Here is a 26,483-nt window from a genome sequence, read left to right as displayed (position 1 = left end):
CTCAACTATGGTCATACTCTATGGATTTTGTAACTGAGGCAGTGACCCTTCCAGTAATGGTACCAGAAAGCCCAGTTTGGGGTCACTCTATCAAAAATGCTTATCTTAGCTCTAGGACTTTAAGGCAATGGGTTTCAAACTGTTTCCTGGAGAAGCAGGTGCTGCCTTTGGTTTATCCTACAGATGTTAGAATGCAAAACCCTTGTATTTATAAAACCCTTATCCCTGACTCACTTTCTGGCCCTACTCTTTGTTTTTTCTGTGACTCATTTCTAAGTTATGCTCTTTCTACTGGTAACATAGCTCCTGGGGAAAACCTGCTCATTCTCTTTTTAGGCCATAGGTCAAGATAAGGCTTAGGACCCAGAAGGGGACATGAAAGAATGTTACACCCATCCCTCATCCGTGAAATCCATGTACTTTTCTACAAGATGAAGATAATCATAACTATCTCAAAGGAGGTTAAGTGGATGAAGAGAGATAATGAGTGCAAATTATCTTATGGTTGTAATCAGTATTTATTGAGGGTTCAGTATGCACCAGGCATTGTGCTAGGCATAGACACCTGCCTAAGAGTTCCTTACGGACAGGAAGTAAATTATTATAGCAAAGTAGGAACAATGCTATAATAGGAGTAAGATATATCCTGTGCTAGGGAAGTGCATGAAAGGGCTAGCAGCTCAGTGTTGAGGAAGTTTGGGCACATCTCGTGGAGAAGCTGAGAAAAAGGAGTAGCAGTTAGCCACATGAGGGCTATCAGGGGAAGGGGCAGGAGAGGGTAGTGCAGGCCTGCAGAGAAAAAGCTCAGTGGGTTTGGGAACAGCGATCAATGATTCACTATGGCTGACCCTGGGAATGTTAGGTAGAATGTGTCAGGAGCCAGATTGAAAGAATGCCTTTTGGAAGGCCAAGGCAAGTAGATCACCTGAGGTCAGGAGTTCAAGACCAGTCTGGCTAACATGGTGAAACCCCATCTTTACAAAAATACAAAAATTAGCCAGGCATGGTGGCACATGCCTATAATCCCAGCTACTCAGGAGGCTGAGGTGGGAGAATTGCTTGAACTCGGGAGGAGGAGGTTGCAGTGTGCAGAGATTGCACCATTGTACTCCAGCCTGGGCAACAGAGTAAGATTCCATCTCAAAACAAAACAAAACAAAACAGTGTGCCTTAAAATACAAGGATATTATTTCTATCTTATCCTGAAGCAGTAAGAAACCAGTCTCAGCCATGGAGTCACTGCCATAGATTTATTTCTTAGAAAGTTCCCACTATGTGAATCCTGGATGCAGCTGGTGAAAGTGGGTGAATTTCTAGAGTCTAATCAGTGTTTCTCAACCTTTTTTTTTTTCAATATCACCTCATAAAAAGACTTTTTAGATATTATTTCCCCAAGCACCCCACTAATCCCCATGAAACTTTAATACCCCATGCTGTCTGTCTATGCATTGTATGTGCTTTATGCATAAAATAAATAACATTTTTTGCTTCATCCACCCCCATTCAAGAGCCAACTTTCACCTTCTGAGGACTGCTAATGTAACGTTCCTCTAGACTAAGCCCATGAACTACTTGCCTGTTCCCTCCCCACCACTGTCATGCTCTGTCTCCAGCTGGTCATCTACTAGCATCCTAGCTGGGTTCCCTCTCCATCACTCCAGCACAGGGGTTCTCAACTCCTGCATTTGGGGCTGGATATTTCTGAGTTGTGCAAGGCTGTTCTGTGTATTGTAGGATACAGAGCAGCATCCCTGGCCTCTGCCTTTGGATGCTAGTAGCACTCCCTCCCCAGTTGTGACAACCAGAAATGACTTCAGGCATTGCCAACATCCCCTAATCGAGGCCCACTGTTCTGGTGCTTTAGTCCCTAGTTCTGCTACTCTTACAAGAAATATGTGCAATTACAGTGACGAATTTTTCCTCTCAGGAGAGATGGCACCCCTGGGCTAGAGGGATGCTAGGAAGGAAAAGTCCTTGTCCTTTTGGCATCCTCTCATCCTGCGAGCTACTTGTGTCTTTTCTTTAGGCAACGCTGAACTCTCCAGCTCAGGCCTCCAGGTCCTGAGTTCATAATCTCATTACAACTAATCCTGTTTACAGCCATTCTCTTGACAGAACAATCTTGTCTGGACCAAGGCTCTTTCCTCGCCACCCAATGTTCTTGTTGCTCCATTGTTCCTGGGGACTGTGGCCTGGCTGTGTCTAAGCTTTCATTGATAGGGTTTATCCTGTTTACAGGGAGTCTGCAGAAGGGCCTCATCAAATACTTCCATCCCTTCCTTCAATAAATGACTCCCTTTGATCTGTGCAAAGCAAAATTGTGTTTATCAGAAGCTGGGCTTCCTCTAGCTGATGATGGGGACATCCTGTCCCAGACAGGCTCCCCAAAATAACACCTTCAAATTTTAGAATATTTTCAGGTTTCTCTACTTTGGAAGACTTTTTTTTTTCATGACATCTCTTATGGCAAGCAAAGAAAGGAGCGGATTTTGCATTTTGAAGCCCAAGGTAACACAAAGTTGAACAGGTCACTGCTAAACACGAGGAAAGGACAGTGTTGATAATAATGTCAACATGTGGAGCCAGAACAATATACGATTAGGGCTGGCTAGGTGAGATCCTTTTTCATACTGTCAATTTACAACTAGCAGTTATCTAACAAGGTGAAAAAGAGGTCATGGGTGTTAGTCATCTGTATAACAGGATGGTAGAAGCTGACTGAATTATGCGGATGAATGGTAACTGCAATTTTACACTCTCTGAGGCAGGTTAAGAGCTCTATTTTTTTTCTTTTTTTTTTTTTGAGACAGTCTTGCTCTGTCGCCAGGCTGGACTGCAGTGGTGCAATGTCAGCTCACTGCAACCTCCAAGTCCCTGATTCAAGCAATTCTCCTGCCTCAGCCTCCCTAGTAGCTGGGATTACAAGCACACACCACCACATCTGGCTAATTTTTGTATTTTTAGTAGAGACAGGGTTTCACCATGTTGGCCAGGATGGTCTTGATCTCCTTACCTCGTGAACCTCCCCCACCCCAACCCCTGCCTCAGCCTCCCAAAGTGCTGGGATTACAGGCATGAGCCACCGCGCCTGGCAAGAGCTCTGTTTACAGCAGTGATTCTCAAAGGGTGGTCTCTAGTCCAGCAGCATGACCTGGAAACTTCTTAGAAATGCAAATTCTCAAGCCCCACCCCAGATAGTGAATTGGAAACTCAGGAAGTAGGGCCCAGGCACCTATAAGCTAACAAGCCCTTTCAGCGATGTGATTCTCATGCACACTAAGGTTTGAGAGCCCCTGATCTGCGTCAATAATCCTCAAACTTCAGTGTACACAAGAATCACTTAAGAAGCTAGATTCCCAGACCCCATCCCAAAAGATGCAAATTCACTTGGTCTAGGGTGGACTCAGGAAGGCCTGCATTGCTAATAAGCATCCCAGGGTGATTTGGGTGCAACTGGTCCATGGACCAAGCTTTAAGGAGCATTGGCCTATATATAAAAAGGCAGTAGAAATTGTGCGCATTGCTCCAGTCTTATTCTAAAGAGGATCCTTTCATGGCTAAGAATGAGCCAGTATTACAATTCATCTTCCCTTCCTAGTCATCTCGTGAAGCAGGCTGCTAAGGTTACCTATTATGGCAGGTGGCTTTTTTCTGGGTTACTCTACTACTGGAAGGTTAGACTGGCCCCATGGGGTTCTTTCATACTGACATCTGAAGCACATTGCTAACTCCTAACCTGGGTTGGACTCAATGCTGTTGGCCTGGAGGCAAAAGCTTTTTATCCCATTACTAGTTCCTTGAACCACAGTCCAAGACACAATTTGGTTTTCCCAAGAGTTTTGTTTCGCACTGCTGAGGCATTCCAGTCATTGTTAGGATGCATTTTCCTTCTCCTCTTTCCCTCCAGCCCCTGGGCAATGCCACACATGTATATATAGCCTCCTAGCATGAACTTACTCAAATCCTAACCCTCTCTCCCAGAACCTGCCTCTGCTGCAAGGCACCGGGCCCTTCGCTCTGCAGAACTGCACTTGCAAGACCACTATCAACAACTAATCCCAGCTCAGAAAGGGAGCCTCTGCAACTCATGCATCGCCTTCCAGGTATGGCATTTCTTGGGTTTGTTCCTTCCTTCCTTCCTGGTTTTGTGGCCCATGTCTCTTTAGACCTGTTCCTTTAGATTTCTTTCCACTCTGCTTTAATACGAGTTGTGAGGGTCTCTTGGGGCTCTGACTTTGCTTCTTTGTCCTACAAAACAGTATTTCTTGTGTGGTTTCCTGTGACCTGTACTCATCCAGACTTTCTCCAGTCAGTCCTTGGCATCCTACAGAGGTGGTCCCCCTCCGTCTTCAGTCACTGTAATGATCTTAGCCCTTGTTTACAGCCCCAGAGTAGAAATGGTTGTGTACAGTTTGTGCACTGCACAGACATCTGAGGAAGAAAGCAAGTGGGTAGGAAAATCCAGCTTGCACTCTGCTCACCAAGATGAGTGCCTGAAGCTGCTCTGTGGAAACCTGGAGGACTGGAGGAAGGTACATTGCTTTGCTTTTTTTTTTTTTTTTTTTTTTTTTTTGAGACAGAGTCTCACTGTATCCCCAGGCTGGAGTGTAGTGGCATGATCTCAGCTCACTGCAACCTCTGCCTCCCAGGTTTAAGTGATTCTCCTGTCTCAGCCTCACGAGTAGCTGAGATTACAGTCATGTACCACTATGCCCAAATTTTTGTATTTTTAGTAGAGATGCGGTTTCACCATGTTGGCCAGGATGGTCTTGATCTCTCGACCTTGTGATCCACCCACCTCAGCCTCCCAAAGTGCTGGGATTGCAGGTGTGAGCCACCACGCCCAGCTGTTTTCCTTTATTTTACATGTCAGATATTGATATAATCACATATAACTACATTAGATGATCAGCTAAAACCAGATTAGTCTGTTTTATTGTCATGTCATTGTGTATGTGAACATGAAGACTTTTAGAGTGTCTGAAAATATTTTATGAGAAATAAATAGGTTCCCTTTTTATTTCTCATTGCTAAACTTTATTTCTTAGAGCAGCTTTAGGTTTACAGAAACACTGAGCAGAAAGTACAGAGAGCTTTCTATACCCCTGTCCACCCCATCCACCCCACTCTTGGTCTCCCCTATTATTAAAAGCTTACATGAGTGTGGTACATTTGCTGCAACTGATGAATCTATATTAATAGATTATTATGAACTAAAGTTCATAGTATGCATTAGGGTTTACTCTTTGTGTTGTGCATGCTATGGGTTTCGACAGATGTGTGATGACATATATGCACTGTCACAGCATCCTAGACGATAGCTTCATTGCTATTGCTAAAACTCCCCTGCACTCCACCTATTCCTCCTTCTTTTCTTCCCTTCCCTCTCCAGACCCTGACAACCACTGATCTTTTAACCATCTCCAACGTTTTGAGGAAAGTACACTTCTTTTCTTTGCACAAAGAACTATATACCAGCCAAAACCACAGGATGCTTCTGCCCAAAGGGACACCATTCTTAAAAAATATGCACGAAGGTTTTATCCCAGCCAGCCAATGCCTTGAATCCAAGCTGTCACCCAATTCAAGACCTTTCCCTGGATGGCGTCTATGTGTCCTGTCTCTCTTGTTTCCCCTTATCCATCCAGCACATCCTTTTTCTGGTAAACATTTCGATCTTCGTCTGTTTAGGCTGCTATAACAAAAAAGCCATAGACTGGGTAGCTTAAACAAACATCATTTATTTCTCACAGATCCCTCCAGAGGCTGGGAATTCCAAGATCAAGGCAACAGGCAGAATCAGGGGCTGGTGAACGCCCACTTCTTGGTTCTTAGAGGACTGTTTTCTTATCATGTCTTCACATGGCAAAAGGGACAAGGGAGCTATCCGGGGTCTCTTTTATGAGGCCACTAATCTCACTCATGAGGCCTTCACCCTCACAACCTAACCACCTCCCCAAGGCCCCACATGCTAATACCGTCACATTAAGGGTTCGTATTTTAACATATGAATTTGCAGGAGACATAAACATTCCTTCTGTAGCAATTACCTTATGCTCCCCTCCCATCTACCCCCCAGCCCCCTCCTCTTCTCTGACGCATCGTGTCAGCCCTGTCTGAAAACATTTTCTGTAATGATGAGAATGTTCTACACCTGTGTGGTCCAATAATAGCCACTGGCTGTGTGTGACTGCTGAGCACTTGAAATGGGTCTCGTGACAGAACCAAATTTTTAAGTTACATTTCATTTGAATAATTTAAACTTAACTCCATGTGGCAAGCAGCAATTGTATTATACCATATGGATTTAAGTTTTTACCTATGCCAGATTTCTCATTCTAATAGAATTCATAAACATCCCTCCAGTTTCATACTGAACATCCTCCTCTCTCCCTTGATTCTTTCCTGACTAATTAGAAAAGATACAATTCTTCCTGACCTGGTTGCTGAAATAGTCAGCTACCACGTTCATCACATTTATTACAGTTACATTTGCACATACAATATGTACAACTATTATATATCCATCAAAAGTAAAAATAGTTTTTAAACTATTAGTTTAAATTAAACTAAACTATTAGTTTTTTTTCTAAAAAAATAGAAAAAATATGCACATATGCTGCTGTCTCACATAACAGATCTTTTTTTTTCTTTTTGAGATGGAGTCTTGCTCTGTTGCCCAGGATGGAGTGCAGTGGTGCAATCTCAGCTCACTGCAATCTCCACCTCCCAGGTTCAAGCAATTCTTGTACCTCAGCCTCCCAAGTAGCTGGGATTATAGGTATGGCCACCACACCCAGCCAATTTTTTTTGTTTTTAGTAGAGACAGCATTTCGCCATGTTGGCCAGGCTGGTCTCAAACTCCTGGCCTCAACTGATCTGCCTGCCTCAGCCTCCCAAAGTGCTAGGATTACGGGTGTGAGCCATCATGCCCAGCCTCACATAACATATCTTAAAATTTCTTTAATTTATGAAGCTATTTGATGTTGCTTGTCTATAGCTTTTAATGCTTCCCTCTGTTGGAAGTTTTCTGTTTAAAACCCTATACTCCTAGAAATCAGAGTAGAGGTGCATAACTAATGCTATATTTGGCAAAAACTACAAGGCCATAGTTAGTGGGCTAATGTGTCAGTTCAGGAGATTGTGGCACCACCTTTAAGGTACGAAAAGGGGAGAGGAGAAGAAATAATAGCACCAAAAGAAATTAAGAATTTACGTTCAAGATTCAGCATGGAGTGAGGTAAGGAACTCTGGATTGTGGCTCTCAGGAGGCTGGAGTTAGTTCTAAGCACATCTGTGCCACCAGCAAGTCCATAGCATTGGTCATATCACTTAATCTCTCAAAGGCTCAGCTCTCTGCTTCACAGCATGCAGGTTTTGACTGGACACTCCAATTTAAGGTGTCTTCTAGATCAAAATGCTCTTTGGGTCAAACACAGCCTTAAGAATAACTAGGAAAGTTGAAACAAACTTTTGTCAGACAGACCATTTCACATATTTCTATCATCCACTTTTCCCACCTAGCAATGTTTGTGACAAATACACCAACTTTCCTGAGGACAAGAACAAAACAATATTTTAAGAAACAACAAAACTCAGTTTGGAGTGAGTCACTGGGCCTGACCATGGTGGCTAAACTGACCGCAAACCTTTGTGAATAGTCTATATGGTCCTTCAAACATCTGCACAGACCTTTTATTTTCAGTGCTTTGGACAAAAATAAACACAGTCATTAAGCCAAATTCTACATTCCACAAAACAGAGGAAAAGTTAACACATAACGTTAAGTCCACAGCATAAGAGTGGACTCCTCAGCTGAATACTTCCTGCCAGCGTGCCCATATGAGCAATCAGTTAAATGCCTGGTAACTGTTATATGAGCAGTGGGAAATCTTTGCATACAAAAATGTATGAGCTGTACTAAAGTAAACTCAGTATTCTGGATCTCTTAATGTACACATAATTACCACTTAGGCTTCTAAGCAAAATGATTTGCTAATGGCAACTAAAATGTGACATGCCCCAGAGTGAAAAAATTGATTCATAACTTGGGAAGGTTTGACTAGATTGCCCTCAGGCAAGTGCCTAGAGAGTTTTCCTCTCTCTCCCTAAACCTTGCTTCTGCTGTCCCAACGTACAAAACAGGAATAGTGTTGTTGTGAAGATTAAACGAAACTAGGGCAGGTCTTCTGAACAGATACTGTTACAGTGCTGCAAGCCTTCCTTCAGAAACCTTGGCACCCTTACAGTTCTACATTTATTTATATCATCATTTGACCGCTGTTCCTCTGCTGACTGTAAGTTCCATAAGGACAGGATTTATGTCAACTTTTTCTCAACATTGCATCAGTGCCTCCTCACAGAGCCTGGCATATAAAAGGGTGTCAACAAAAATCTTTTGAAAGAAATGTGTCAGTCATTTGCCGTCACTGGTGTCAAATCCCTGGGTTTGGATCCTGTGTGCTTGGACAAGTAATGTTTATGCTTCTGCCTTAGTTTCTGATTTCTATGAAGGGAAGATTATAATTGGATCTACTTGATTGAATAGTTGTACAAATTAAGTGAGATAATATGTGCAAGGAGCTTGGAACAGTATATGGTACATAGTGAGGACTCATACATGCTAATGAATTTTGATGATGGCAGTGGTGGCAGTGGACATGCAATAAGCTCTTCGTAAATAATAGCTCTTCTAATTATCATTCACGGTCATCATTGAAAGAGTATTTGCCTTTTGATTATCAGTCATACGGTGGTCCTCAGTTACCTATGATATCACAGGACCACTGCTTTACCTTTCTATGTTGTGCCAGGCACAGAGGACAAAGGTAGTGTCAAAGGAGATATCCAAATGATGTTTACAATGGTACATGGGTCTCTAGGGTCCAAGGAAAAGTTACCAAGCATTTTCCCACCTCTCCACTTTCATCCCCCTCTTACTTCCCAATACCTTCCCCCCATGCTTATATGGTCTTCTGGCTATTTGACCAGTCCTCTGTGGGGATTTGCAAGTCCCCAGCTTGCAAATCAGCCTCCCCTAGAGGAGCTGTCTCTACTCATCATAGTCAAAGGATGTAATCTATTCTCATGTAGAAATAATGTATTCATGGGAGGTAAATGACCAAAGCCTGTAGTTCTGTATCCAGGAGAGGAAGAGAAAATAATAGAAAAGACTTGAGGCTAATTCTAGATCCTGCATTTACTAAGTCACCTCTGATAAATTACTTGGTGAATTGTCTTAGAAAAATTATTGGTTTGTTAGGAATAATCAGTATAAGATCCATGTCCCAGCTTTGTAAGAACTAAATGAGTTAACTACATAGATGGTCTAGTTCCAATTAGATAAGAGAATTTCTAAATAGTGAAAAGTAGAGATTCTGCCACACTCTGCCCTCACAATTCTAGCATATCCAAGTTTCCAAACCTAGGAAATATAGCTAAGGGCTTTTCCTTTCTCTAGGGACTCCCTTTACAAATGATATAGCTACTTTCTGCCCAAGGACAAAGGAGGAGGGAGGACAGACACACACACACACACACACACACACACACACATTTTCTTCTTTGCCTTCTGACCCTTTGCTGTTGAGACACTAATTTGGGAATTAAATTTCAATAATTCTAAAATCCCATTTCAGTGCTTTCCATATACTATTATTTAATGGAATAAGGTTAACAAATCTTATCCTTAACCCTTCTCTCATTTTTAAAAATTTCATGATACCAGATTTGGATTTTATAGCATTTCAAGAATCATTTGGGATTAATTTGGGATTCAGTTTTACTTGAGAACTAGCTGTTGTAAAGTTGAATTATTTTTAGAAAGCAAAATTACTTTCATCCATCTTATTCTCTTTTTTTAAACAGTTAAGGAACATTCACTTTGATATTCATAGATCTTTGAAGTATAACATAAGCATTCTTATTTCTTGTTTAAACATGATCTAACAAGGTCGATAGCTAACTTGTAAAAAAAATGGGGAAATAAGTTAGCCCTACACTTAAAAGAGTCAGTATCCCAAAGAATATGATTTTTTTAAATGAGATCAATAACATAGAGCTCTTCAATGTAAAAGTACAACAAATACTAATAAATACATGCATAATTGGACCTGCTTTATTCTGATGGCTGAGATGTATAAATGCATTGCTAACCTATAGATAGATGATTTGGGGGGAAAATGAAGAACTCAGAGTGTTTCATAAGCTTTTTAGAGTAATTCTAGTTCTAAAGAAAAATTTCCAGGCAAATTCTCAAGTTCAAATCTTAATGTGCCTTTTATCCCATTAGGAGCTGTTTCTATCCTGAGCACTGAAGGGACAATATCTGACATGTGCTTGATTAACAATATCTTACATAGGGATGTAAAGCCTTTTAAAAAGGCACGAAAAGACCTATGTAAACATATCTTCTGAATTTTATAAATACTTTATTGTTCACTTATTTGAGCAAATTGCATATCTCACTAACAAGTCTAACTATATGTAACATTTAACTTAAAAAAAACAATTAGGGAAGAAAAATGAGGTTTAGTTAAAATTGAAAAGTCATTTGTTTTCTCTATAATACTGACTTTTGTAAGGATTTTAAACAATGAGGTCAATAAAAGTATTTAAAGCCATGGGGAATAATTGCACGGTCTCATCATTCTGTATACAGTGTCCTTCATATTAAATTTTTCCCTCTTTTCCCTAAACTTTTCTTCTCCCCTTCCTTCCTTCCTTTTCAGAGTGAGCACCTGATCACAGAAAACCTGCTTGGCTTTGTAGCCCTAAGAGTTTGGTTTCCCAGAGGACAGACTCTAGCCTCTCAACCTAGGACTTTCTACCTGTGTTAACCTTGGGCTAGCGGCTTAACCTTCAGAACCTCAGCCTACTCATCTGCAACTGGGCACCCAAGTCACATGTTAATGTTGGCATTATATTGAATATCGGGGATTTTGCTAATGGGAGAATAGTTTCCCTCACAACCTCCAATTGCAGCTAACTTATGCTTTGATATAATGTTGCTATAGGTCAAAAATAAAATAGGCCTTGGGACATGTATGAATGGATGGAGTCAGAAATACAGATTCCAAATTCTCCAGTAGCAACTGAGAAGAAACAGAAGGCAGGGTGTATCTCTAGGCCAGGGCCTTTGAATCCCTACACCTAATGTAGGCCCAGGCACAAGGTAAGCATTAGATGCATGTGCTTTTGAAGGATCTTTTGATGAATTTGTTAATGATAAGTTGCCCTGGCTAGAATGAAGCTGGTGAAACTAGAAGGTAACAGAGATTTATGGGCTAGGAGCAAAAGATGGGAATCTAGCACACTGGGTTCAAATTCCAGCTTTAAAGTGACTTTGGGCAATGTCATTTAATTTCTCTGATTCTGGGTTTAAATCTGATCATTCTTCTCCCTATTTGTCCCCCATCCCGTACATTCTTTTCAAACAGTAACAGCCACCACCACCACCTTTAATGGCTTTTCATTGCCTTTAGGATGAAGTTCTAAGCACAGCTCACAGCATCTGGTCCCTGCCTATCTCACCAGTCTTCTTTTGCTAGTTCTCTTAGCTCCAGCAATGTGGCCTTTTTTTTTTCAGTCCTTCAGAAGTGCTACCCCACTCTTTCTTGCTCCTGGGCCATCTTGTCCAACAGCATCTTGTCTCATCTGCCTGGAATGATTTTTACCCCCAGCACCAGTAATGCCTCCCTCTTGCCTAAATAACTCTTACTGTCCAGGCTTCAACATCCTTTTTATCCATGAGTTTTTTTTTTCTCACCCCTGTCTATGTTAGGGCCGCTGGCATATGCTCCTCAGTTTCCCTCTTTCTTGACACTCACTGCATTGGGATGTATGTTCCCTCATTAGACTCCATGGGATGTTTGTGTGTTTGTAGAGGGCTTGGGTCGGAGGGGAGGTAAGGGGCAGGAGTCTGCTTTTTTCAGTGCTGTATTCCCAGAGTGTAGTCCTATGCCTGTTCCTAAAACTCACTGAATGGATGAGTGAAGGATTTAATATCAAGAGACCAATATTCATCTACGTCATAGACTGGTGAAGGGTAATGGAGATCGTGTATGGATAGTGTTTAGCACAATTCTTAGCACGTAGTGTCTCAGTCAATGGTGGCTATTATTAATAATACAAATGCTTAAGTGATGGATTTGTTTCATTTCTAAATTCTTGGTGGACACTATTTTAAACAGGTGAGTTAAAGCAAAATAAGCAAGCTGCCATTTTGCGCCCATTCTTCTGAAAACTATTTGAAGGTTTTAAAGCAGAACAAGTTAAAACAATGTGGCAGACCTAAAATTGGAGCCAGCATAGAAAACGGCTTTGATGTGATGGATCTAGTGTAATTGTGTGTTTGCAAGGGCCCTGAGTCTGGCTACGCTCCAGGTGCAAGCATCCATAACCCAGTCTATCAATCAGATATTACCAGTTTGAAGGTTTTTGTGGTTTTTTTTTTAACAGAAATATGAGCTATGCCTATAGGAATCTACATGTTAGCACTTGGAAAATGACTACAGTGAGTATCACATAAAAACACAATTTGCAAAAGATAATTATGGAACCCACATGAAAGTCTTATATCTAAGTCTTCTGCATGAATAATGAAAGGTGAACTGTATAGCTACTGTATACACATGCAGCTAGTGCTTACCTTGTGCCTGGGCCTACATTAGGTGTAGGGATTCCAAGACCCCCGGCCTAGAGATACACCCTGCCTTCTGTTTCTTCTCAGTTGCTACTGGAGAATTTGGAATCTGTATTTCTGACTCCATCCATTCATACATGTCCCAAGGCCTATTTTATTTTTGACCTATAGCAACATTATATCAAAGCATAATTCTAAGGTAGGACTTCTATACTGAAGATCATATTATGTACAGCTTGGTGTAATAGACTTGTGTCTTCTTTTATTTAAACATTGTAAGTGTGAGACTTCTTTTATTTCCAGCTGACCAGGTCTCTTAAGTTACAAACTTTGCTGAAAATCTAACATAGGTAGGATAGCTTATCATGATTCTTAGCATTGGAAGAAACTGTGAATTAAAGGAATGAGGCCATAAAGTTGCTATGCCATGGGTCAGAGCCGATGTTTTAAAATGGGGGCTTTTAATTGATGCCTGGGTGACAAGAGTGAAACTCTGCCTCAAAAAAAAAAAAAAAAAAAAGGAAACCAAAAGCTTTTACCAGAACTCCAGGCAAATATCTCCTTATGTCTCAGTGGCTGGGAAAGGGGATATTTCACTAGACAAGTGTTTCGTGAGGTAAAAGGGGGACGCGGATACTGAATAAGTTATGAACAGTGATGCTACACTCGGCTTAGTTTCTTCATACTATCCCGGTTGCAGATGGGAAACAGGGAAGGGGATTGACTGATCTGGGTCATCATTCATGCTCTCCTGGTGGGGTGTGGATGAAGAAGAGAAGATGTGACAGGTCATTTCTGGCAGCTTCCAAGTCTATAATAGCTTAGTTAGCAAGGGAACTCACTGACAGCATTTTGCTATTGACTTACATTTTTAAAATCATTATGTTACTTAAAATAAAGTAGATAGCCATGTGAGCTGAGCTAGATGCTTTCCTCCATGACAAAAAGAAAAAGATGAACAACTAGGTTACCATTTGCAATAGGTCATATGTGACTCTGAATGCTTGTGTGTCTGTATATTTGAGAAATATCTGGGCCCTCCTCATGTCCAGGTTGACATACAGCCTCTTTTACCAAGTTGGGAAGAGATCTGAAAATCCCATTCCATTTTATTTGCAGAAATCACCACAGCATTTCTTCTTCTAACCCTAATGGGAAGCACATGGAGATCATTGAGGGCTGGGAGCCCTTCTATGCCCAAATTATGTTTTTTAAGCAAAGAGCTATGATAAAGCGACCTCCAAACATGACCCTGGCAAAAGTCAGTAGCCTTGCTTGTTCTGGCCATGTTCCTGATGTAAGCCAGGGTTCTGGGAAGATTTACTTTAATTACAACCCGTTTTGCTCTGTTCCTCATGGTGTCTTACATAACATGTATTACAGTGACTAAAATTGAAATTTTCATTTTGGAACTAATTAAATGGATGTAATTTGTATTTGACTTTTTTTTCTTTTAGAAGAGCTGGTGAAGTCAGCATGTTGTACTGTTTTTCTAAAGCACAAATAACTTAAATTCTCTTTATTTCTTTACTTTTTGTATTTAAGTAAAACTTTTGCTTTTGTGTCCTATTATGAGGATAATAAAAAGACTTATGGCATCATCTAACAGCCATCATACAGCATCCTATGAAGAATATTTCTTTAGAAAGCATTTTCTTCTTTTTTAAAAAATAAATTTTACTGTATATATTTGAGGAATACAACATGATGTTATGAGATGCATGTATTAATATACAGTAAAACGGTTACTATAATGAAGCAAATTACCATATCTATCCTCTCACATAGTCATGTGTGTGTGTGTGTGTGTGAGAGAGAGAGAGAGAGAGAGAGAGAGAAAAGCAGCTAAACTCTACTTATTTAACAAAATCCTTGATGCAGTACAGTTTTATTAACTACAGCCTCCATTTTGTACATGAGATCTCTAGGCGTGTTCATCCTACTATCTGCTACTTTTTATCCTTTGACCTGCATCTCTCTATTTTCTCCCCACTGACCCATAACCATTGTTTTATTCTCTTTGTCTATTTGATTTTTTGTTTTAAGATTCCACATATAAGTTAAATCATGTATTTTTTTTTCTGTGTCTGGCTAACTCACTTAGCATAGTGTCCTTCAGGTCCATTTATGCTTTGGCAAGTGTTAGGATCTCCTTCTTTTTTAAGGCTGAATAATATTCCAGTGTGTGTGTTTGTGTGTGTCTGTATATGTATATATAGCACATTTTCTTTATCCATTTATTTGTTGACACAGGTTGTTTCCAAATCTTGGCTATGGAATAGTACCACAATGAACCTGAGAGTGCAGATATCTTTATGGGGGATGATTTCATCTTTGTGTGTATACTCAGAAGAGGGATTACTGGGTCATATGGTAGTTCCATTTTTAAATTTCTTTAGGAGCCTCCATACGCTTTTCCCTCATGGCTGTACCAATCTAAATTCCCACCAACATTGTACAAGGATTCCCTTTTCTCTACCACCTTACCAATATTTGTTATTTCTTGACTTTTCAGTAATAGTCCTATTATCAAAAGGGTATGACATGGTATCTAATGAGTATGAGATGATGTCTCACAGTGGCTTTAATTTGCATTTCCATGGTTGTATTAATCCGTTTTCATGCTGCTGATAAAGACATACCCAAGACTGGGTAATTTATAAAGAAAAAGAGGTTTAATGGACTCACAGTTCTACATGGCTGGGGAGGCCTCACAATTGTGGCAGAAGGCAAAAGGCACATCTTACATGGCAGCAGGTAAGAGAGAATGAGAGCCAAGCAAAAGGGAAAACCCCTTATAAAACCATCAGAACTTGTGAGACTTAGTCACTACCATGAGAACAGTATGGGGGAACCACCCCCATGATTCAGTTTTCTCCCACTGGATCCCTCCCACAACACATAGGAATTATGGGAATTGCAATTCAAGATGAGATTTGGGTGGGGACACAGCCAAACCGTATCAATGGTGATTAGTGATGTTGAGTACCTTTTTCATATACCTATTGACCATTTTTGTGTCTTCTTTGGAGAAATGTCTATTCAGATTCTTTACCCTTTTTTAAATCAGGTTATTTCTTTTTCTGCTATTGAGTTACAGATGCTCTTTATAAATTTTGGATATTAACCCCTTATCAGATACGTGTTTTGCAGGTACTTTTCCCCAATCTGTAGGTTGCCTTTTCTTTTTGTTGACTGTTTCTTTTTCAGTGCAGAAGCTTTTTAGTTTGATGTAGTCTCATTTATTTATTTTTGCTTTTGTAGCCTGAGTTTTTGGTGTGGGTGTTTTCTTAATATACTAATAAGTTCTCATGAGAATTGGTTCATTTCCAAAAAGCCTTGCATGGTGATTACATATGAAAGTTAAAATCCATGTTAATTAACATAAAGCATGTTGATTAATACTAGAAACACTCCATTCTCCATGTATCATGAAAATATTAGCATATGTTATAATGCCAGATCAAAAAAGTGTTTTAAATTGTACCATATTACTGGCTATTAAATTTATAAATCATAATTTTGTTCTTCAGTTCAATAGCAGCTCAATGTAACAAGCAAGCATCATTTGAACACATTATGTATGTGCAAGGCACTCTGCTCTGAGTATAGAGAGGAATTAGCATACTGGAGTGCCTGTTCTCAAAGGACTTTTATTCCATCAAGAGGAAACAGACACATAAACAAATAATTACAATGCATTGCGATCAAACACAATGATAAAACTTTACACAGAGACCGGATTTAACTCTGTTGGGGGATGGTGAAGAGAGGGCGTCACAGAGGGTTCATAAGGAAGGCAATGCCTGACGAAAACCTTCTTGACTGAAGGGTGCTGAGGAAGTGGCAGCAGGGCATTCCCTGGGCAGAAGGAAACCGAGTAAGTGTTGTGATAAAAGTGAAAGTTAGCAGTGCTGGGAACAGAAACTAAGTGCCAGTGAAATGCTGGCAGGGGATGAATCTGGAATATTTTGAAGGTTACACTGAAAACCTGGCAATTTGATTCAGTATTGCCCAAAAACGTTACTAAAGATGAAGCTTACTGGTGGTTCAGGGAGATAATTTTGCTGGTCTTGTCTTTTTAATAGATCACTTGATTTGAAGCAAAGTTTTAACAAACACTATATGAGCATAATTTATTTTCATTTGAATATTGTATATAAATGCCTAAGGCTGTTTGCATAAATAGTATATTTATAAAGTATTTGTTCTTGCATAGCAACAGACTGAGAGCAAAATAAGAAAAGGATGTAAGTATTTAGTGAACATGGAGAAAAAAAACAAACTGAGGCTCACTGATCCTTCCGTCTCCTTTCTGCCTGATTGAGTTACTTGGTCATCTATCTCTGCATATTAGTAGAAAAGAGTTCCCAATCCTGTCTAATAAATTGCCAAGCAACAAACCACCTTATTTATTCATTCTCTTAATATGTTCTGAGATGCTTGGAACTGGCGATAGAGAAATCAAGAAGAGGTTGTAGCCGGGCATGGTGTCACATGCTACTTGGGAGGCTGAGGAGCAGAGATCACTTGAGCAGAGGAGTTTGAGGCTTCAGTGAGCTATGATCATGAGACTGCACTTCAACCTGGGCAACAGAGAGAGACCCCATTTCTAAAAGGAAAAAAAATGGTAATTTCCCACAAGAGAGTGGGGGTGTAAGCAGATACTGTTAAGTCCAGTGTAATAAGCACATTCTTAGAAGTGAGGCCTGTAAGAATGCAGAGAAGTGAGCTAATTCTGCCTGGTGGCAAAAGAAATCCTTCATAAAGGAAGTGATAATGCAGCTTTGAAGCTTTCAAGAACGGAGAAAAGGAGGAATGTGTGATGGCATTTCAAATATAGGATACTGTGCGAGATTACATTATTGTTTCCAATTATTTGTTCCATCTTCTTGTGACAGGTTTATATTTCCCTGCCCCATTTAAGGTCAGTCTTGGCCACATGACTTGCTCAGACCAATAAAACGTGAACAGAAGTGATTTGTGTCTTAGGAGCAAAATCCATCATGACTTTCCAGTATTATTCTTTTCCCTCTGACATGTGAGAAAACCATTCTCATAAAGGGCCTACTCATTCCATTTAAGTCCCAGAACAAAGAAGACTCTTGAAGTAAAGTTGATGCCAACGTACAGCCAATGTATAATATACAAGCAAGAAATAGACCTTGCTGTTGAAAACCTCCAAGACACAGGATGCTGGCTAAAGCAGCATACCTTAGGAAAGCTGATTAACACAGAAATAGTCACTGAAAATGCACAGGACTATGAAAGGGAACAGAGTGGTTGAAGAATGGTGAGAAGTTTGGACTGACTGAGAGTGTAGACTCAGCATTTAGAGAGAGACAGCCAGAAATACTCCAGAAAGGTAGCCTGGGAACAGATTTTCAAAGGGTCTTAAATGTCCTGCTAGGAAAGTTGAGTTTTAGTCTTTAAATGGTAGAAAATCAGCAGAAGCTAAGGAGTGACCTGATAAGCTTTTTTTCTTAGGAAGATTATTCTAATAGGAGGGAAAAGATGCCAGTGCCAGGGATATCAGCTAAAGCATCATTATGATACTAACCACCACAGTGTATTGTGTACATACCATGTGTGAGGCATTTTGCATCTATTCATCAAAGTAATACTCACAAGAACCCCCTGTGGTAGATATGGTAATGATCTTTTTTTTGTAGATGAGGAAACTGGGGCACAGAGAGGTTGAATAACTTGGCTAAGTCACTCCAAAAGACACTGTAGCATCAGAGCTCCATCCCAAGCAGTCTGGGTGCCAGAGTCCACAGCCTTCACCCCTATATCCCACTCTCAGAAGCCTACCAAGTGGTAATAAGCATCTGAACCACATGGAGATAGAGAAGAAGGCCTTGAGTCTGATATTTATGGGGCTGCATAGGCTGAAGGTGGCCATGAGATGAAGCTTAGGAATGACAGAGATGGAGGAGCCACAGATAATGCCTCATTCTTTACTGAAAGGAGCTCAATCAGGTCTGAAACAATCAATGGGAACAAGGGAAAAGAAGAGCAGATTTAGGAAATGAAAATGACCAGTTTTGCTTGGAATACATTAATTTTTTTTTTTTTTTTTGAGATGGAGATTCGCTCTTGTTGCCCAGGCTGGAGTGCAATGGCACGATCTTGGCTCACTGCAACGTTTACCTCCTGGGTTCAAGCGACTCTCCTGCCTCAGTCTCCTGAGTAGCTGGGATTACAGGCATGCACCACCACATCTGGCTAAGGGAGACATTAATTTTGAGGCAGATATGAAGCACCAGCTGAAGATGACCTATTGGCAGTGAGAATTTGGGACTGAAGCTAGGAGCAATGTGGGGTGGAGAGAGACCCCAGGTGGGGCAGAAGGCCAGGGATGAATTCACCCTGGCAGATGTAGAAAGTGAGTTGACAAGAGTGTCAAGGGAAGAATTTGGAGGAACCCCATGATTTAAGGAGTAGATCTAGGAGGAAGAGACAGAGAAACTTTGACTGGGAGGCAGTGATAAAGGAAAGGAGGGTGATAGGCAGAGAAGAGAGGATGGGTTTTCAAAATGATGATCACCACAATGACTTAAAACTGGTAGAATTAGGAGGCGACCACAGCCACTTTGTTTGTGGCACACTCCAGCCGTAACAACTGAGAAACAAGAACCTCAACTTCCACAGCAGCATAAATCACATTGTACCTTATGAGTGTCCCAGTGGAGGAGGTACAAGGGTACATTTGGGTGGAGGTGGAGAAAAAGTAGAAAATGAGCTTCCCTAATGATGACTCTCATAGATGTAAGTACTTTATACTCATTTATAACTGCAGAACTTATTTATGAACTTCTAAAATGACAGGTTCCCATAAATGGGGAAAAAAGTGCATTGCTTCAATTTACAGGAATTGCCTAATTCCAAACATAGTAATGAGAAGGATTTAAAATTAAAATCCTTTCTGGAACACTCTTCTACCTAGAAGAGCTAGCTTGTTAGAGTCACCACTTATATGTTCTCCATTAACACTATTACATTTCAACAGCCTGTAATTAGTTCAAAGAATATTAAGATATTTGCATAGAACTCCCCAGGTTTTTGGATGACCTAGTAGAATATCAGATTTTTAAAAACATATGAATAGCTCAAAGCTACACAGAGTTTGCTATGCAACATTCTATTAGGAGTAGCTCAAATGAATGCTTTATAATAGAAGAAAATATTACAGTATTTTACTGTAATAAATGACTTTCTTGGTGAGTATACCTCAAATTATTGAGGTATGTTGAAATGGTGTTTGGAAAATGTCCCATAGAAAAAAAGCTTGGAAACATGGGGTTAAACAATCTTAATTTTATTTTTCTATTTTATATAGATAGATTCCTGGATTTTTATCAAAAATGAATATTCTCAGGTTCAATTCTCAGAGATTCTGATTTAATGAGCCTTGGAGTGGGTCCTAAGAATCCGAATTTTAATATAAATAGAATATTTATAATTCTATTTCTCCTTCAGTGTGCTGGTTTACATTGCATAGCTCTAGAGATGGATATTATGTAGCAGTGCCTAAACTTATCTGACCATAGATTCCCCTCTTTTTTTTTTTCAAAAACATTTGACCTACTTTATGAAATGTCCTATATTGAAGATTATATTTCTGTTTAAAATGTTGGCTGCTCCTCCCTGTGGTATCCTTTTTCTGTAGAAATATTTTCTGTAGAAATATTATCCTTCTCTACTTCACTGACTCCAGGTGTGGTCATGTGACCTGTTTTGGCCAATGTAATATGGCTGTGGGTAAGGTGTGTTGCTTCTATCAGACACTCAAAGAGCCAAGTAACATAGTTCATCTATTCTTTTTACCCTTTGCTACAAGACAAGCCATTTCCTAAAGTTTGTTCTGACATCTTAGAGTTCTGGAGAGTCCTAGGATGGAAATGTAAATGCATAAAAAATAAGCCTTTGAAATTGTAAGCCATTAATATTTTGCATCATTTGTTACCACAGCAAACTGAGCCTGAGCTTACTAATGCCTTCTACTTCTAAGTATTTCTAAATGATCTGAGCCTTTACCATTTTTCACAGGTATACTCATTCTGTATTGATTGTCTAAATGATGAAATGCTCTTAGGACATTTATTATTCTTTAGGTTAGGATAGTACACTTGAAGGTGAACTAAAAAAAGAAATGTGTATATATATATATATATATATATATACATATATATATATATATATATACTGCATATATGAGAAATATGTCTTAACAAAATGGTGTCTAGGCTGGGCAAGGTGGCTCACGCCTGTAATCCTAGCATTTTGGGGGGCTGAGGCAGGCGGATCACCAGAGGTCAGGAGTTCAAGACCAGCCTGTCCAACATGGTGAAACCCTGTCTCTACTAAAAATACACACACACACACAAATTAGCTGGGTGTGGTGGTGGTCACCTGTAATTCCATATACTTGGGAAGGTGAGGCATGAGAATCACTTGAACCTGGGAGGTGGAGGTTGCAGTGAGCCAAAATTGCACCACTGCACTACACCCTGGATGATGGAGCAAGAATGAAAGAAAGAAAGAGAGAGAGAGAGAGAGGAAGGAAGGAAGGAAAGAAGGAAGGAAGGAAGGAAGAGAGGAAGGAAGGAAGGAGGGAAAAAAAGAAGAAACAATGTCTACTAGTTACCTGAAATTTTATCAAAAATGAATATTTTCAGGCTTAATTCTCAGAGATTCTGATTTAAAGGGGCCTTGGAGTAGGTCCTAGGAATCCGAATTTTAAACCAGATATTACCAATGCAGGTGGTCTGTTAACCACACATTGGAAAAATGCTGCTCTAAAGCCACCATTTGATTAACAGTCATAAGATAAAATGCATTTAAATAAGTGTCATTTCAATTTAAGAAGGCACCATGGAGGGCCCTCCTTTGAATTCCTGGAGGCATATATGAAATCAGTTTTATTACATTTGAGTTTATATTCATTATATTTTAGTGCAAAATATTTTATGCACAAACAATAACTTTCATGCTTAAATGCCTATCTTGTTAAAAAAGCCTGATTCTAAATGACCCTTAGCTCTTTCAAAAAAAAATAAAACCAAAACCAATCTGCTTTAAAAAGATTAAGTTCTGATACCAATGAAGATCAAGGGCTATTTCAGTTACAAGTGACAGAAACTTAATTCAAACTGTCTTAAGCAAAAGAAACACTGGTTACAGAACTAAAACATCCATGGTTTTTGAGAAGATGAAGTTCTTGGTTGACCGGGCAGGACATGTCAAACTGGAGATAAGACCTTTGGGAGGTGTCTGGGAGGCGGGAAGGCTGTCAGTCAGTGGGCAGGGAGAGGACAGTGTGCAGGTTCTTGTGGGAGGAAGACCAGGCAGGCAAGGCACTACCTGGACAATGTGGGAACAAGTGAGGGGGCAGTCCAGGCAGATTACCTGTACCAGGAAGATTTGGCCAGATGTGATAAGTAGAAATCCTGACAGCTGGGTAGGGAATAACCAAGAAGGTAAGAAGTAGGTGGGTAGGCAGAGCGAGCGGTGTCAGTCAGCTGAAATCAGGGTTCCACTTACAACTGGATCTCTTATAACCTTCCATATCTGTTTATGTCATCAGCGTCAGTTCAAATCATTGATTCCACTGACAGCTTGACAAATTATTTCCAATTTTATCTCAGACAAAGGCACTATAGTTCAATCAGTGGTTTGGCTTATGTAAGCACTTTCGGATTGTGTCCATAGATCTATTTCTACTTAAACATTTAGTTTTCAGAGTGTTGCTTGATTAATTTTCACAACTTTGTGCTTTGGATGTGTCTGAATATTGCCAAGGATCCCTCCCTGCAACAGGCATGAAGAAAACCTGAGGTAGAAGTAGTACGTACTTGGTTATCTGAGCCTTTCTTATCACAGGCAACTAACTACTATGCCCAGGTGATTCCCTGCTGATACTATTGTGATACCTGCCACAGAAACTGTCTAGTGTCACGTTAACATACTAAAAATGACAACCAACCAGGCCTCCAAGTCTTCTTTCACGCTTGGCATTTGTAGTTGTTTGCTTATCGGATGGTGTCGTGTTTCTATGACTCCGTGTGCTGGCTCACATGATAGTCAAGTGGAAGCAAGAAAATGCCAGCAAGACTGTCCTGGAGAGCTAGGCCTATGACGCACAGGACGACCCTCTTCAACCAAAAAGTACCTGGCTCCGGATGTCAAGAGTGCCAAGGTTGGGCAAGGTCGTGCCTGTTTTAGATGATCATAGGATCTCTGGCAATCGCCTGTGAGAAATTGAAAGTCCTGATCAGGTTTTAAGCAAAAAGAAGAATAATCCAAGTTACATTTTTAAACAGGATTGTTCTGGATGTTATGTTGACCATAGATGGCAGTGGAGCAAGGAGGAAGCAGAGAGAACTGTTAGCAGATTATTGCAATAACAGGCAAGAGATGATGGTGACTTAGGCCAGCAGGGTGGTTTTTGATGTTCACAACTTTAAATCTGGTTCTTTTATCTGTACTATAGAGATGAGGAAACAGAGGCTCAGGGAGGAACATAACCAGGTCACGTGGCTAATTAAACCACGGCGTTAGTATGTGGGCCCAGGAGAATGATTTCAAAGCCACGCTCTTTCAACAGCGTTATGATACCCTTCCCCCATCACCTTCCTCTGTATCTCTTTCTCAAACAAAATGCAAAACCAGTGACACAGGAATAAATCCTAGAAAGACTAATCTTCACAAGGTTCCTTTCCAGACCTACCATTCCAAGTATCTGAGCTAAACTGACTTGAGCCTAGGTCACCTCAGTTACCCAAATCTGTCTCTTTAAATTTCCCCTAAGGACAGGATTGGTCCCAGAGCTCAGAAGCGGTGTGGGGTGGGGTGATCTTGGTCCTACAGAGGATGGAGAAGAGATACAAGGGGTGGGAAACCAGTCCAGCACGTTTTCTGGATCAGCAGACTGTGTAATGTGTGTTTGTTAATTTGTGCCCCAAACCACAGCTGCCCATGGACTGAGCCCAGCCATGAGTGGATGTCTGACAGTCCATGGCAGGCAGGCTTGTGTTCTTCACATTTGTCACAATTTAGACTTTAAACAATTCAGAGTGGTCTCTTTTCATGCATGGGAAGCTCTCTCTGGATAAATCATGGGTAACCAGCGCATCAGACAGTGGCATCAGATTGCAAACTTGTCTCTGTAAGTTGAAGTAGTCAGAAACAAACAGATACAAGTTGTTCTGTGAAACCATTTAAAGTATAATATACATAAATATAAGTGCACGTGTCATAAATGTATATATTGATGAATTTTTATAACCTAAACGTCAAGAAATAGAACATTATCAGTACCCTGGGGCCCCCAACATCTCCTTCCAATCACTACCCTTCCAAGAGTAGCTGCCATTCCTGACTTTTAATACTGTAAAGTAGTTTTGCCAGCTTTGGAACTTTTTCTAAGTGGAACCACATAGAATGCTCTTGACTTATGTCCTCCAACATCATGTTTGTGAGATTCATCTGTGAATTGTGTAAAGTTTAGACCATTTATTCTCTCTGTTATATAATACAACATATGAATACAAAACAGTTGATCTGTTCTGGTTGGATGGGCATGTGGATAGTTTCTAGTTTGGAGTTATGAATAGTGTGCTGTGACAATTTCAGTGCATGCCTTTTGGTGAAAACATGCACAAGTTCCTGTTAGGTATATATCTAGGGTGGAATTGCAGGATTGCAGGGGGAAAAAGATGCCTTGATAGGATGAAATATAACATGTTCTAGCTACAGCAGTAACACAATGGGTATAGATATTACAGGGAAGGTTGGGATAAGTTCAAGAATGAAAGCAAAAGTCCGAGCTTAGGAAAAGACTGTGACTGCCGGATGCAAAGTAACCTGCAGAAACCAAGTGGCAGCAGTGTTAAGTAGTAAAGGGCTGCTTTACTACTTAACTACTTTGCTACTTTGGGCTGAAAGACCTCAGTTTAATCTTGCTCTGAGTTTGACTGTGTGACTGGGGTGTGTCACTTGACAGCTCAAAGCCTCGACTTTCCCTTAGAGAAAATTGTTGAGAAGAGTAAATTCATTCATTTAACAATTATTGGTTGACTATCTACCCATGTGCTGAGGACTGGGGATTCAGCAGTAAACACAAAAGTGTCCTTGTCCGCCTTGATTTTACTGGGAAGGAATACCCATGGTAAAAAATGGTCATTTAATGACAATCATGAAAATTGCAATGACGGAATCTAACCAGTCCAGGGGGTCTGGAAGGAGTCTCTGAGACCAAGTAGCCATGAACCAGGCCAAGAATTGGGGTGAGAAATTTCAGGCAGATGAAACAGCATGAGGGAAGTCTGAGGAGGGAAGGAGCTCGGCATGTGTTAGGAAAGGAGACAGTGAGTGTGGCTGATATGAGCAAGCAGAGGGGAGAGCAAGGGAAAGACCAGATGCAGTGGCAGGCCAGGCCTTTACATGGCGGGCTTACCTTGATTGCTTTTGTTTCGTTTCATTTTTTGAGATGGAGTCTCACTCTGTTGCCCAGGCCGGAATGCAGTGGTGCCATCTCAGCTCACTGCAACCTCCACCTCCCAGGTTCAAGCGATTCTCCTGCCTCAGCCTCCCAAGTAGCTTGGGACTATAGGCATATGCCACCATGCTCGACTGATTTTTGTATTTTTAGCAGAGATGGGTTTTCACCATGTTGACCAGGCTGGTCTCAAGTAATCAGTCAGCTTCAGCCTTAAGTGATCTGTCCCCCTTAGCCTCCCAAAGTGCACCCTGCCCCTTGATTGTTTTTTAAGCATTTTAAGCTGAAGGCAAAAAGAAGGTTGGGAAATGGGGTGGGAGTGGTGACAAAATCATCGAAGTGCAAATATACATTCTGATTTATGAATTTGCATTTTAGTATTCATCCATTCATTCATTTATATTTATGAGATGAGGGATTACCAAGTGAATCTGATCATGTCTGAAATTATTTGTGTATCAATAACTACTGAAAGGAATGAATGCATAAATAGTAACTTACGAGGACACTACACTGGCAAAAGAAATTTCATTTAAAATTATTTAATTCCATTTGCTCTTAAGTTAGTTCTTTCAGTAGATTTTCATTCTAGGAACAGTAGCTAATATTTGTAGAATGTTTACTATGCATTAATGTCTGTTCTAAGTAATATGGCAACACATAACAGGTGTTTTCTCATTCACCCCTCACCACAACAACCCAGGCAGGTAGGGTTCATTATTATCCCCTTTTTTACTGATCACGGGGAAGTAGACATTGAAAGGCACACTGACCCACTGGCCTGAGTTCACCCAGTTCAAAAGCAGACAGTCAAAATTTGCACTCAGGCAGTCTGATTCCAGTTCAAAAGCTCTTAATGGCAACTCTTGGTAGCTTTCAGAAGGAAGTCACAGACAAGCTGCAAAAACATCTGGTTGGTTTGATTGTTCCATTTCTCATTTTAAATGAGTAAATTGGCATTGTGCATTACACATTAATCTCTTGTGAGCTGATTAATGTGACTTGATTCTCTATAGTTTTGCTACCTTCTAGTTAACTAATAAGGCTGAATTTCCAAACCTGCAATCTAGCTGTGGATTAATGGTTAGAACACAGGAAAATGACATTTACAAAGATGGAGATAGTTGCAGTGGTCACATCTTGCAGCTTACATTGACCATGCACATATTTGAACTGCTTCTTAGTGTGTAGGGAAGGAGAATGACTGGTTAGGAGATGATCATAGCAGTTTGAGTGAGAGATGGTATGATGACCTGGATCACTGTGATGGCAGTTAAAAGGGAGATGAAATGACAGATTCTAAGTAAAAGGCTGTATGAAGTGCTTGGCATGTAGTAG

This window comes from Cebus imitator, unplaced genomic scaffold (assembly GCF_001604975.1).
Source record: "Cebus imitator isolate Cc_AM_T3 unplaced genomic scaffold, Cebus_imitator-1.0 Scaffold344, whole genome shotgun sequence".
Classification (NCBI taxonomy): Eukaryota; Metazoa; Chordata; class Mammalia; order Primates; family Cebidae; genus Cebus; species Cebus imitator.
Note: the sequence above shows the minus strand (reverse complement) of the source record.